The 15,274-nt window shown below is 41.9% G+C and overlaps 2 pseudogenes; both read left to right on the plus strand.

The window, feature by feature from the left end:
* Positions 1 to 3,654: 3,654 nt before the first annotated feature.
* Positions 3,655 to 11,887, plus strand: LOC111156908 (annotated as a pseudogene).
* Positions 11,888 to 11,982: 95 nt separating this feature from the next.
* On the plus strand, positions 11,983 to 13,074 carry LOC111156909 (annotated as a pseudogene).
* Positions 13,075 to 15,274: the final 2,200 nt, after the last annotated feature.

Genomic DNA, 15,274 nt, shown 5'->3' on the forward strand with positions numbered 1-15,274 from the left:
GGTGCTGGTTCCATCTGCGTAAACACAACGTCAGAGCTATAAAACGTCAGAGCTATCAAACTATCAAACTGTTTTAAATATGGGAAGGTTAGTGTATGTCAGCTTTACTTCAGTATAGCTATTTAAAGGACATTGAAAGGAACGTCTCTCCCCTTATATTCTCTTGCTGACTCTTCCTAATGTAGTTAGAATGGCAACTGAGGCTCTTATTTTCCTTGTATGATAATAGCTTCCTCTGTGAACTCTCATTTAAGATTTTACAGGCTTCAGATTATTTCACTCTTCTTATTTCCACCCCTTTGTTTTCATTTCCTTCCTTTTTTTTTTTTTTCCAGGCTAAGGATATCACTTGACACACTCTATATTCATTCTGCCCCTGCTAGCTTCTTCCAGAAGATGGTTAAATCTCCAGGTGTTCTTGTAAACATTGGAAGAATTGCCTTTTCCCAGAGTCAGGCCATATTCCTTGGGGATTTTCAGGAAGAAGCAAGATGAATGAAACCCTTCCTACCACATGTGAGGACATACCAAGGACAGTCCTCTAGGTGTTTCTTTACTTTCCCTCCACTCAGCTGGACTCTGCCTAAGAAAGACAAGGTCTTGGGGAGATGCTCCCTTTCCTACATTTGCTGTTGCCAGAGGGAATGGCACCAGCCTCCCACCCATCTCTGGTCTCTGTTTTTCATGCCTCGCACCTTTGTGTCACCAGTGGATGAAGTAGTATGAACAAGTAAGAGTTAGTAGTTTCTCTTATCAAGCCTCTAGAGAAAATCTCTGCAAAGTTCTATGTCCCAGCTCATTGAGTGGTTAAGAAGTTAGCAAAAGGAGTTTAGAGAGAGAAACTGACATTTAAAACAAAAGCCATGCTAAAAATGAAGACTAGGTTAGACTCTTACTTTAGGCACATGTTTTTCTACCCCTTCCTATCTAGGCTGGGAAGAAGCTAGCAAGTTCAGACAGATGGTACCATATCATACTAAAGGAACACATTATGTATTTTTAGGGTCTTTTTTCCTGTGAAAGCTATACAATGAAACCTAATGCCAATTTTGCATATAAAATTCCACTAGTTTTTTTTTTCTGGCTTATAATTTTTATTGTAGAGTTAAAAGTTGAAAAACAAGACATAACTTAGGATGATGTGTTCTTTCACTTAAGGAATCTGGACAGTTACTGTGTTTCTTAATGTGTCTTAAAAATTATCACACAGTTTTTCATGTGTCCTTTTTCTCAGATTGTAAGATACCACTTGTATGATATGCTTCAGAGGAAGCTACGGTATTACTCCTGACGCTCTGGTTTGGAGAAATGAAAAGCCTTTGGGCTTAAAGTAACATAGATGCATGTTTATGTCTTGGCCCTGCCAGTCAGTGGCTGAGGGGCCTTGAGCCTTCTTTGTAGATATCAGCAGAATAGGGTCAACAAATACGTTCTATAAAGGGCCAAATAATAGTTTAGGCATTGTAGAAAAGAACACCTCTGTTGCAACTACTGCTCAGTGCCACAGTTGTTGCAGGAAAGCAGCCATAGACAGTAAACAAATGCGTGTGGCTGTGTTCCAATACAACTTAATTCACAGTCACAAGCTATGGACCAGATTTGGCCCATGCACTGTAGTTTTCTGATCCCCAATACAGGCAATGCTACCTTCCTCTCAGCATTGCCATGAGGACTGCATGGCATATGTAAATGATGTGAGCAGGGCCTCGCATGACAGCAGCTCTGAGTCAGCTCCCTTATCTCGAGCCTCTGTGAGTCCCTGTGCTGCCACTTGTGATCCCATTTTTTTTTCTTTTCTTTTCTTTTTTTTAATCTTTTTTTTTTTTTCAGCGTAACAGTATTCTTTGTTTTTGTACCACACCCAGTGCTCCATGCAATCCGTGCCCTCTCTAATACCCACCACCTGGTTCCCCCAACCTCCCACCCCCCACCTCTTCAAACCCTTCAGATTGTTTTTCAGAGTCCATAGTCTCTCATTGTTCACCTCCCCTTCCAATTTCCCCCAAATGCCTTCTCCTAACTCCCCATGTCCTCCATGCTATTTGTTATGGGAGAAGATATTTGCAAATGACAGTACAGACAAAAGATTGATATCCAGGATCTATAAAGAACTCCTCAAACTCAACACACACAAAACAGATAATCATATCAAAAAATGGGCAGAAGATATGAACAGACACTTCTCCAATGAAGACATACAAATGGCTATCAGACACATGAAAAAATGTTCATCATCACTAGCCATCAGGGAGAGTCAAATTAAAACCACATTGAGATACCACCTTACACCACTTAGAATGGCCAAAATTAGCAAGACAGGAAACAACATGTGTTGGAGGGGATGTGGAGAAAGGGGAGCCCTCTTACACTGTGATCCCATTTATTATGTACTCAGTGTGGGAACGTGTCTGTCAAGCAGGGCATCTGAATGCTCAGGAAAGAGCTTCTCTTTGCATCCTTCTTGTTATGTGTGAAAGTACTTTCAAAGCTCTGAGCACAGTACGAATGCCAGTTGTTTGTTTGGGCCTTTTTTTTCCATCCTGGTGGCAGGGCAAGGAGAGAGGAAAGCACTCCCAAAGGAAGTGACCCATTGGCCCAAAGCAGCCTCTTTTTGAAATCTTCCTATTAGAGTTTTGAGAAAAAGCAGAACTGATATGACAGTGCACCCCCCCCCCACTTCTGGATGCGTTTTCTGATTTTGTGATAAAGAGGATCAATGTATATGTAAGATTTTAGTTTGAGAAAATGGTGGCAGGTTCGACAATTTCTATTTGAGCCTCAGCACAACATGGTAAGATAAAGATATATAGGAGATTCACTGTTGCATTGGAATTGGTAGCAAGAAATAGAATATGCTCTATCACTGGTTTGGAGACTGACCCTAAAATAAAATTTGTTGGGAGTCTTTTGTAGTTTTTATTTTTATTTATTTTTTAAGATTTTATTTGTTTATTTGACAGACAGAGATCACAAGTAGGCAGAGAGGCAGGCAGAGAGAGGGGGATGGGGAGGCAGGCTTCCCGCTGAGCAGAGAGCCTGATAAGGGGCTGGATCCCAGGTACCTGGGATCATGACCTGAGCTGAAGGCAGAGGCTTTAAACCACTGAGCCACCCAGGCTCCCCTTTTTGTAGTTTTTAGAAAGTGATACATTTCTACTGCACAATTTGGAAAATGGAGGAGAGTATACCGGCATCTAACAAACTAAGAACACAACCCAGCAAAGCTTTCCTCTCCCGCTGAAATGCTGATACTACGTCTTTTACTCCTTCTCATCTTTCACGATAGATGGAGACTCTGCCTTCCTTTAGTTTACAAAACTGGGATCATCTCTTGTGTTCATGGGGTTACAGCTATAAGTTGCTCTTTTCACATTAACAGCATGAAGTGAACACATTCCCGTGTCTGCAAAAACTTTCTGTGACATCATTTTTAATGGCTGTAGAGGCTTCCACATGTTGAGAGAACACATTTATTTGGAAGCTGATCTTTTGAGACTGCCCTTTAGGAACTTTAACTCCTTCTTAGCACCTTTGTCAGAACTGAAGAAAGGAAAAAGGGGGGTGGGTGGGCAGGGAAGAAGCGAGGGAGGGAGAGATCCATTAAGACTCAAATCACTTTCCTTTTTAAAGTGGTGAAAGGTTTGATGCCGGAAAATGGTAAAGCCACATGATAGTCTTCTCCAGCCCAGTCAGAGAGGCAGCAAGACGACTGAGTGGGAGTCTGATGTGGCCACAGGCCAGCGGGATCCCCTGTCCATGCTGGCGGCAGCCTGTGGTCCGGGAATTGCCTCAGCCATGGGAACGCATGGTGACAATTTGGGAGTTGACAGCTTGTGTTCCTGGTGCAGAACCACCACACGCATGCTCCATCTTGATTAATTGGGTTGTTTGATCTCAGACATTCTCCTGTCACAGAACGTTCTGTGCTTGTGCTAGCGATAATGAGTTACCCTGGGGATAACCTCTTCAGAACTAATAAATCTCTAATTCTTAGAGTGGTGAATACATCAGCCCTTGTCTAAAGATACAAAGCAATACATTAATAACATTTAATATTATAACATTTGTGTCTGGATGGGAATGAGACATTGTATGTTAGCAACTAATCCCTTTGTTTATGTCATTAATGAATGAGATTAGAGTTGGATTTAAGGATTTGTTAAATGACAAAGTCCAGTGACCTTAATTACTCTAATCTTATCTGACCTAGATGAATGAGATGCTTTTCTAGCACATAAAACGGTAAGCTTTGTTACCTAAATGCCTAAACTGCTGGTGAAATCTCTAATGTTAACAACAAAAGTGGAATAAGAAATATTGACACATAGACTAATTTATACATAAATCTCCAAAAAGAAAACTGAAGGACCTCAGATCTGGGCCACATAACATGTCCCTTCAGTCCTTCTCTAATTTCTGAATAAAAATCACTTTCTTACCCCGACTATAGAAGGGTTTTACTTACCCACTGTGAAGATAACAGATGATGAAAAAAAACTTGCAGAGAGAAAGTAAACAAATCCACATTCTAATTACCCAGATATAACCAATGTTCACATTTTGGTTTATTTCTTCTAGCATATTTTCTATTAAAAAATATATATGGTTTCTTAATATTTTATGTGTGTGTGTGTGTGTGTGTGTGTGTGTGTGTGTGTGTGTATGTGTGTTTTCCTAATATGTAGGAATGGGGGCATGTTATACATATTATTAATAACATTCTCTTTTTCGGATGAACAATATGTCTTGGGCCAGTATTGTCCTTCTTCCTCCCTTCAGAACACAGAGACTTAATTGCTTTTGTTTGTCTTTAGAGCAGCTGCTACTGCCCCAGCTTCTTGAGGGCTGTCCCCCAGACTCACTGCAGAAGACAATACAGCCTCCCAGATCCCACTTTCCTCACTGTGCGTGAAGCCCACCATACAGACCATTGTTAAAGATTTCACTGCTAATTAAGTAGGAAAACAGATGAAGGAAGAATAGACAACACAGTAGGTTCTATAGGTCTGACGTCCTAGACCTTCCTGGTTCCCTGGCTGGGTGGTCCCTGTGTGGCATGAAAAGCTTGTTTGTCATCTTTGATCTTGGGTAGAAAACTCATCGACTCCCCCTCACTTATGCCTTTTTCTACCTTCAGCCTCTATAGATCAGTGATTCTTAGGCTACCTGGGAGAAGATCCAGTTGCTTTTTGCTTTGTTTTGCTTTTTTTTTTTTTTTAAGATTTTATTTATTTATTTGTCAGAGAGAGAGAGGGAGAGAGAGCAAGCACAGGCAGACAGAATGGCAGGCAGAGGCAGAGGGAGAAGCAGGCTCCCTGATGAGCAAGGAGCCCGATGTGGGACTCGATCCCAGGACGCTGGGATCATGACCTGAGCCAAAGGCAGCTGCTTAACCAACTGAGCCACCCAGGTGTCCCCTTTGTTTTGCTTTTAAATATTCTTTTTTGGGGGTAAAAGACACTCCATATGAAATTTACCCTTTTGTCATTTGTAAGTGTACAGTTCAGGGTCATGAAGTACATTCACCATGTATTCAAATACATTCACCATACATTCTAGGACATTGTTGTGCAACTATCACTACCATCCATCTCTATAACAGGTTTCCTTTGCCCAAACTGAAACTCTGCACTGTTAAACAATACTCTCCATTCTCCTCTTACCCCCAGGCCCTGGCAAACCCAGTTCTACTTTTTGACTCCCCCAGTCTGACTATGCTAAGTACCTCGTGTAAGTGGAATCATACAGTATTTGTTCTTTTGTGAGTGGCTTATTTCACTTAGTATGATGTCTTCAAGGTCCATTCAAGCTGTGGCATATACCAGAATTCCCTTCCCTTTAAAACTGAATAACATTCCATTGTATGGAATATACCACATTTTTCAATCCATTCATTCATCAGTGGATACTTGTGTTGCTTCTACCTTTTAGCTGTTGTGAATAATACTGCTTTGAAAATGGGTGTACAGGTGTCTGTTTCAGTTGCGGCTTTCAGTTCTTTCAATCCAGTGAAACTGTTGGATCATGTGCTAATTCTGTTTTTCAGTGTTTGAGGAACCACCATACTGTGTTCTATAGAGTCTATCCTATTTTACATTCCCTTTAGGGATGAGGCTTCTAATTTTTCCCTTGCCAAACATGTTATTATTCTGGGGCTTCTGATTGGTGGTGTTTCCTTGTTTTAATTACGTTAGTCACCATGTAGTACCATTGGTTTTTGATGTAACGTTCCATGATTCATTGTTTTAGTATAACACCCAGTGCTCCATGCAATATGTGCCCTCCTTAATACCCATCATTGGTTAACCCATCCTCCTACCCCCCTCCCCTCTGAAACCCTCAGTTTGTTTCCCAGAGTCCAGAGTCTCTCATGGTTCACCTCCCCTTCTGATTTTCCCCCTTCATTTTTTCCTTTCTTCTCCTTATGTCCTCCATGCTATTGATTATGTTCCACATATAAGTGAAACCATATGATAATTATCTTTGTCTGCTTGACTTATTTCACTTAGCATAATCCTCTCCAGTTCCATCCATGTCGATGCAAATGGTAGGTATTCATCCTTTCTGATGGCCGAGTAATATTCCATTGCCTGTATGGACCACATCTTCTCTGTTGAAGATGTCTGTTGAAGGGCATCTTGGCTCATTCCACAGTTTGGCTATTGTGGACAATGCCGTGTTGTTTTTGATAGTAGCTATCCCAAATGAGTATGAGGTGGGTATATTTTTGTGGTTTTGATTGGCATTTTTTCTAATAATTGGTGATTCTGAGCATCTTTTCATGTGGTCATTGGCCATTTGGGAATCTTCTTTGGTGAAATGCCTATTTGAGTCATTTGCTTTTTTTTTAAATTAAGTTGTTTGGGTTTTTTGGTTGTTTTGCTTTGCTTTGTTTTTTAACTTCACTTCCATTATAAATTGATACTTTTATAAAATACAGTAAAATCACTATCTGTGAATTACTGGATACCAAAATGAAGGATGTTAAGTCCTAGGACATCTATTTCTAGCTATAATGAAGTAAGAGGGATCAATTTAGCCCTCCACCTGAAATAATTAGGAAACCAGCAGAATATATGAAATAATGGTTTTCAGATATTGGACAAAAGTCCCTTTAGGAATATGATCCTTCCACAGTAGGGAAACAAACACAGTGAGTCCTGCTTGGAGGCAGCCCAAAAGCATGGCTTGAAAAGATCAAACTGATCATTGGTAACATAACTGTATTTCAGAACAAAGTTGACTGCTGTGTAAAGGAATATGGCTAAGCCAGCACCCAACAATGAAAATTCACACTCTCTACAGTCCAATTAAAAAGTTACAAGGTATGCAAAGAGGTAGGAAATGTGATCTAGAAGCAGAAAGAAAAAATCAACTATTAGAAGGTGAACAATAATAAAAATGAAATAGAAAAATGTGACACATAAAATATAAACCCCATTTTAAAAATATTAAATTTAATAAATAAAACTTTACTCCATCAGATTGCCATAATAGTTTTTCAGTGCTTATTCTCAAGTTCTGTACATATCACTCCATGGACTGGTAACAATAAACAGGCTATCACCCAGTCCATAGAGAAAATTTGCTGTAGCTCTGCTTAGACGTTTGTTTTTTTTGTTTGTTTTTTGTTTTGTTTTGTTTTGTTTTTTTAACTCCCAGAAGATTGACTTGGATATGTGGTTAGGGCAAAAACCACTTTTGACTACATTGCCATCCAAGAACCTTGTGTCTCTAAGTGAATTATGTATCTCAAGGAATTCCAGACGGAGTGGCTCCTGCCTCACTGGGTTTGCAGCACCATGCCAGACCCTGAGGGAACATCTGAGGTGTGGTCCTCAGAGTGAAGTGTGGCAGGGAAGTTTATGAGAAGCCTAATTAACACTGTCATTTTAGATAAGTAGAGGCACAGGGTTTTAAGTAAAACACTTCTGAGCCTAATTATTTCTTATTTTAGCATGAACTTTAGAGGAAACTGTACTAAGTCATTTTGGGAATAGTTCCTCGGTTCACAAGATGCTGAGAACTAATTATTAAATTGTATGCATATTGTAACTGCACAGTTTAAAGACACAATAGGAAGCGCCATTGTGAAATTCTCACCAGCTAGCTCTGTGAGCCAAATGTCCATGGGCACATTGTTCCAGATGAGAATGGAGTGTTTTGGGTTCTGTTAATTAGTAGCTTTCCTTTATAGTCTTGAAGATTGCTGCTCAGCCTGTCCAGGTCACTAGTTAACTAATAAATGTTACCTATCTATAGCTCCATGTCTGTTCATATTTACTTATTCTTTCATTTATTCAGATCTGCTCAAGAAATGTATAGTATCTAAGTGATTCATTTAAAAATTATACAGTTGGCCTTTCTATATTAAAAGATCTGATATAATTTTATAGGATATAGCCCTATTGAATTCAAGTTAGGTGGTTTTTATTATTTTCTGTGGCAAAAGCACATCTGTCCAAGGGCAAGGGATTGAGACCTTACGTGTGGACTTTGAAGTCATTTGGCAAGAGCTAGTTGCCTAAAAATGACTTCATCGTCTACAGAGGTTTACCATCCCCTTTGGTTTCCCTCAGAATTATTCGTGTCCATTTCCTGGGATGGGGCCATTTTGGTGAGGAAACAGGTGACAGAGCACTGAGTGATGTCTGCCTTGTCTGGGGGTTGGCACATATACCTCGAATGCTTACAGGAATGATAGAGGTGATATCCTAACTGAGATAGCTCAGAAGTGAAATAGGGCATGGGGCGTCTGGGTGGCCCAGACTGATTAAGTGTCTGACTCTTGATTTTGCCTCAGGTCATGATCTCGAGGTCTTAAGATTGAGCTTTAAGTCACAAGTCAGGCTCTGCACTGGGTGTGGAGCCTACTTAAGATTCTCTCTCACCTTTTCTCTCTCCTTACCCTACCACCTCTCTCTCTCTCTTAAAAAAAAAAAAAATAAGTAAAAGAGGAAAAATAGTCTTTTCATTTTATAATATCAAGTCCATATCCCTTTATCCTGCTGTGCAAAATAGAATCTCATGGTGATTACAATCACATCTTAGAGGATGCTCTGCCAAAGTACATGAAGACGTGTCCCTGACTTGGGCATTCGTATCTGAAACTCTTGCTGAGTGCCCAGCCTGGTTGCAGACAATTGTTAGCACATCTGGGAAACAGCACCTTTCCTGTTCTTAGTGGGACACTGATCGGTGAGTCACTAAGTTTCTCTATGAATTTCAGTTGGTGTTCCCTAAATACATGCGGATGCTTCTCATGAAGTGACAAGTAGCCTCTAGGGATGAATATTCTGGTTACTTTTGGTAACAGTAAATAAAATTACTTTGAAATGGATTGGAAGTTTTGTCTATGGAGGAAGGACCCTTAGTTATCCTTAGACTTGGATAAATTGGCTTTCTGAAATGAGAATATAATATTCCTAAGAGAATGAGTGTCTTTTTCATTTCATTTAAATAAATCACTTTCATTTAAAAATAATCACTGAGGGGGATAGAGGTGAATTCTTGTGTTAAAATAGAGGTGGCCAAAAATTGGATTATAAGGACTCAAATTTTTTTTTCTGCCTCCTTACTTTCCTCTTTGGCATTCTCTGAACTTCTATTATTGGTCACTTTTTTTGTTGTTGTTCTGCCTTTGTCCTCTCTTAACACCCTCAACCAATCCCTTGGTTTCAAGTATCACCACTCCTTTGTAAAAGACAATCAAATCTTTCTTTGTAGCTATGGACTTCCTGTTATATGAGTTAATAAATCTCTATCAGCAAAGCCATCTTGATTTGGTTTTCTCTTACTTACATCCAAAAGAATCTCTTTTTCCTTTAAATAGTAATGGGAGAATGAATCACTCTGAAGCCAAGTCATGATCATGTCAATCTCATGTGCAGTAGTTATCTTTTATAGTTTCTCACTCCCTACCAAAACACTGCAAATTTAGTCCCAACTTGCCTTTCCAAGCTTATTTTTTTTTTAAAGATTAGTTTATTTACTTTAGAGAATGAGAGAGAGAGAACATGCATTTATGAGAGGTCATGCATGTGGGGGGGGGAGGGAGAGAGGGAGAGAATCTCAAGCAGACTCCTGGCTGAGCGGGGAGACTGAGGCAGAACTCGATCTCATGACCCTGAGATCATGACCTAAACTGAAACCAAGAGTCAGATACTTAACCAACTGAATCACCCAAGTGCCTCCAACCTCATTCTTATATGCTTCATTTACAAGGTCCCTTCCAGTGGTTAAAACACTTTAAGAGCTGCAGGGGCTAGGAGAGGAGGGGCTGCTGGCCTAGCAGCTGGCTAGGCCCTGGACCTAAGCCGGCTGCCCTTTCCCTGCCCTGACTCCACCTCCAGAGACTGAATGCGGAACTGGCTGGTGTTGGCCCAGTTTTGCCTAGAAACTCACTTCTGTTTGGGAGGTGGAGATTATCTTAGAAAGTTCTTCTGTGTCCCATTGTAGAAAAAGAACAAATCAAATGTTCTGAAATGTGTGGCTCGCCTTTGAGAATGGTTCCTGGACCCCTAAGCTCTAGGATCAGCAAGCTCTCTGTATTGTTGTGCCCTCAAGGTACAAGGTTCTCCTGTGGCAGCAGGAGGCTCATCTAGAGAATGGTATAGCAGCAAGACCAACTTCAGTGCACATAGGAACAAAGAGAAACAAGGCATTTAGGTGGCCAGCATGAGGGGACATACCCAGAGAGCATCAGATTACTGTCACATAGCTGTTTCCGCTGCCGTCTAAAAAGAACTCAGAGAGCCTGTTCTGTCTGTGACTGCAAGCTCAGGGGTTCAGTCAATTCCAGTAACCCTAAAGAGAGAAACTCCCCATCATAAGAGAGAGTTAAAACCCAAGTTAGAGTAGGAGGTGATGGGTGCTACTCCTACAGTGATATCCCCTTCTGCAAAACACTGCCTGGTTCCTAAATTCTATGCAGAGTAAACCTGGAAACTAGCCAGTTAACCCCAGTCTCCTTCCCCTTCTCCTTGTGACTCCAAGAGTGGGAGCCATACCCCTCAAGCACTCGTTGGGTCAGATGAGATCATGGGCCTGAAGAATGGAACTGGAAATGGTGCCAAGGAAGCAAGATATTTTCATCCACTCCTTTGGTCAGAGAGCTCCCAGGACTAAAGAAAGTAATTATGCTGACCACAGGAAGTCCCAGGATTCTTAGCACACTGATGACTCTATCAAATTCCATGCCCCACAGGTCTTCCAGACTTTCCCATAGCCAGACTTGTCCAAATCCCACACCTGCTCAGAAAATGTTAGCCCAAATGGTGCATATGTTTACAGACTACAGAAGCTGCACTGAGGGTCAAGTTGAAACTGCCACTCCTTTCCAAATCCAGGACATCCCTAGGACCAAGACAGAGAGAACCAAAGCCCCTCTGAACACACAGATAGCTGCCTTTGGAATGATCAAATACCTCTCCTACAACAGCCAACTTCCAGCCAACCAGGGCCATAATTCCTCTCTGAATGACAACTGCCTGTAACTCTGCATTCTGGCACCAGCACCCAGACCAGTTGCTGCCATGTGTCCGCTGGCCTAGGACAGGCCTGTAGAAAGCAAACTGATAGAATGTAGCTTGGCCAGCTCTACTCCACTGCTCCTACATGGTATTGGGACAAATAAATTTGATACCCCCAAACCAAGCAGTTTCTTTTGTCTCCTACCAGGGCAATAGCTCTTTGGAAAATCCCTATATCTTCTGTGGGTGGAGATCCCCCTACCCTGGGAGAGAATCCAGATGGACCATCTCATGAGCAGCTGGAATATCATTAGCTTTCCTTTCAAATTCTCAGAAATAGGCAACATGTGCTTTTACCTAATGAGAAAGTAGTATTCACAGTAACACAAACAATGCAGAATGCTGGAGTGTTATAGGGAACTCCCAAAAAAGGGTGTTTATACTTCGGTTTATTCAGGTCATAATGATTCAATATCAATACCTACTTAAGGGACTTGGGGCCCTCACAGATATGGGGGCTCTGCTTGTCCTTTCAGGATACAGACATGTGTCCTTTTATGCAGCTAATATGGTTCTACATTCAATGAACTCCCATGTAGGCCCATAGTATCCAAACACCCAGGTCATATAGCTCCTGAGTGAAGAGTTCGGCTGTAATTTCAGGAGGCATTTTTATAAAGAGTAGTATAGGAATCAGGGACAAATGGTTATACCATAGTACTCCCTCCAGGTCTGAATGTTTATTGATATGGATTTGCAAATTGAGCCAGGGATTCTTTGATAGTAAGCTGACTCCCGATGAAAGCTAGGTACCATGGCAAGAAAAGCCATCTTCTGATAGTATTGCTATGTCACATTCTCTGCCCCTAGGGCCATTACCCTCAACCCCAACGTGTCAGAGGACAGATAGGCCTCCTTGGATTTGCAGGGATGATAAGCTCAGAAATAGAAGGGACAGATGTCCCCAGTTGTGCACCTAGACCTGATCCTTCTCAAGTCACTGGGCTGGACAATAGGTGAAAATTCCCAGATGATTAAAACTTCTCTCCTGGCCAAGCCATCTTCTTTGGTCTTGACTGAGGAGAGCACTTCCAAAATTCCCAAAGGTTATCTGCAGAGAGGTTTCAACAGCATTTGGCAAGAGAATGCCCAGGCCTTCTCCCCAGAATAAGCATGGCAAGCATCAGGCCCAGCATGGAGATGACCAGGATGATCCTAGGGTTTCAATGAACATTCCATTTTCTCTCTAAGTTTTCCCAGTGATAACTTTCTAAAAGTAATACCCCACAGATGGGCCCTGGTTGGGCTTTGAGTTTGGGATGGTCCTTAATGTCATGAAGGGAGATGTCAATTTAAACATCAACACAGGATCCAACTCTCAGATGATACCTTAAAAGTTGAGAGGCTTGGTGTGCCCTGGAGAGATGATGAATTACACTCAGGTGGCTCCAAGATGCTGTCTGCTTAGCAGAGGATGGTTCCCAGCCATATGGTGAGCACCCTGCAGGAGGAAGGCATGGGCCTTAGGCCATTCTTTCCTGTGTCTCAGGAGGCAGCAATGGTTTTGCAAAATCTCAGCCAGTCAGACCCATCTGAGGATTAATGGCCAGCTTTGTCATAGTTGCTGCTACTTGTCAGTTCTTCTAGAAACTCCATTAGCTTCCATACAGATCCCCCGGTTTGACACAGCCAAGGCAGAAGCCTATGAATAAATCTGTGGCAAGCCATCATGTTGCATTCTGCTCATATTATTTCTCTGAAACCTCCCATCTTGTGTAGCCCAGTCATCAGTGCCAAACTTGCCACTGGGGAACCTCAAGCTCCTCCAGATTCCATTGTATGTGGTGGGCCTGATGGTAAGCTCAGACACTGGTACTTTCATTAAATATCCCCATCTTAGGGTTTGCTGCTGCTCTGCTTGTTTGCTTCTGTGAATATCCAGATGTCTTCTCTCTGGCACAGCTTGCCTCCAGAGCCTTTCCTTTCCCAGACCTGCTCTCCATTATGATGTATTGAATATCCAAGTTTGCAGTGACCACTTCTACCTGATTATACCATTATACCATCAAGATTGCAGTTGACTTAGATGACAACTCCCCTCTAACTCTTACACCCAACTTGCCATCAGTGAATAACATGCCAGGAATGGGCGTTAGTATACAAAATCCTCAAATTTCATGTTCTAATGCCAACTGTCAGTCCAGTGGGAATGACCCAGCCACTTCTCACTCCAGTCCTATAATCTGCCTGAATACCATGGGAACCAACATGTTTTTCAGTGGGGCTTGATTTGATGTCACACAAACCTACAATGAGTCATGGGAGCAGGTGCCATTTCCTTACCAGGACCCCAGTAGGGGCAGAGGAACTTCCCAAAAGACAGTGGTGTCCCAGAAGAAGGCACACATGACCATCCCAATAACCTGCCTCAAAATTCAGCAGAGGCAGCACCTTGCAAATCTGGAGGCCCTAGGGGTCCTGACTCCTTCACTATGCTGAGGAATTGTGTGCCTTCTATGTTTATGGACCCTGATCTCTAGGTTACAGAGTGCCTAAGGCCATTAGAAGTGGTCTTTAGCATTCCATCTGAGAAGTCCAGCCAGATACTAAAATCATTCCCATAAAGGGAAGTCCCAGGCTATGCACAACACTGGGTTCCTAGACTTGGGTTTTTGCACAGAGGATAGTGGCAAACCAACCTTCAGAATGGCACTAGCATTACCTGGCAGGGTGGGTCTGGGGTCAGTAGATGTTCTGGCCACCCTTCTGGGTAAAGGCACATCCATGCCACACCTCAGCCCAGTGAGGTCACTGACCTCTCTCAAGTAAGACCTAACTATTAATAAAATGCCCCCCCCAAAAAAAAGGAAGAAGAAGAAAAAGGAACTAAGTTATTAACAAGTTGGGTGTAGGGTAGGGATAGCAAGGACATCTTTCTTTTTAAAAAATCATGAAGTTTCGGACTTTTGTTTTTCAGTTTACAAGCTCCTCAGCACTGTCCGTCTCTTTAAATATATAAATATAGCTCCTTCACCCTTTGCCATCTGCTCAACTAAGTGTTTCCTTCCCTTATGCCCACCCCACAGCCCCACACCCCACCCCACACCCCTTCTGCTCCCTTCCTGCTTCCCTCCCCCCTCTTCCTGGCAGCTCCTGTGGGGACAAAAGCAGCAGTCTCAGCTTCCCAGCTGCAGTGTCCTCCCAGTTTGGGGAGGGGGAGTGAGGTCTGTCCTTGGGCTCTCTATGGCTTCTCTGTCCCGTGACTTTTTATTCACCAGTATGCCCTTCTTTCCCCCCAACTCTTATTCTCTGTTCTCCTTTTTGTCAGAATTCCCAGGTGAATTTTATTAATGTGGGAGGGGAACAGATGCTAAACGTTATCCAGGATTTTGTTTTTGTTTTTGTATTTTGGAATTTTGTGGTTACTTCTCTTTCTTCCTCCTCCTACGCACAAAACATTGTGTGTAACTTCCATTAAATTTGGTATAAAACCACTTGCTGGGGCTGTGACATCAGAAAAGAGAAATATATTGTTTCTTACAAGTCTTTTTTAAGAAGAATACTTTAAGGCTCAGTCAAAAAATGACTTTCATGAGACTCTTCCTGATCTCCCTGGAAAGACCAAATGTCATTTTCCTTTGGAACTTGCTATGGTACTGACATCTAACACTTTCTTCTGTCCTTTTTTTTTTTTTTTCTTTTTTCCTTTGTTTAAACATCTTTCCTGTAAGTTGAAACTACATCAGAGCTGAGTCTGAGTCTGATTCAACTTTGGATGTTCCACGTCCCAAGTTTTTTTTAAC

The sequence above is a fragment of the Enhydra lutris genome, unplaced genomic scaffold (genome assembly GCF_002288905.1).
Source record: "Enhydra lutris kenyoni isolate GAN:26980312 unplaced genomic scaffold, ASM228890v2 scaffoldscaffold50, whole genome shotgun sequence".
Classification (NCBI taxonomy): Eukaryota; Metazoa; Chordata; class Mammalia; order Carnivora; family Mustelidae; genus Enhydra; species Enhydra lutris.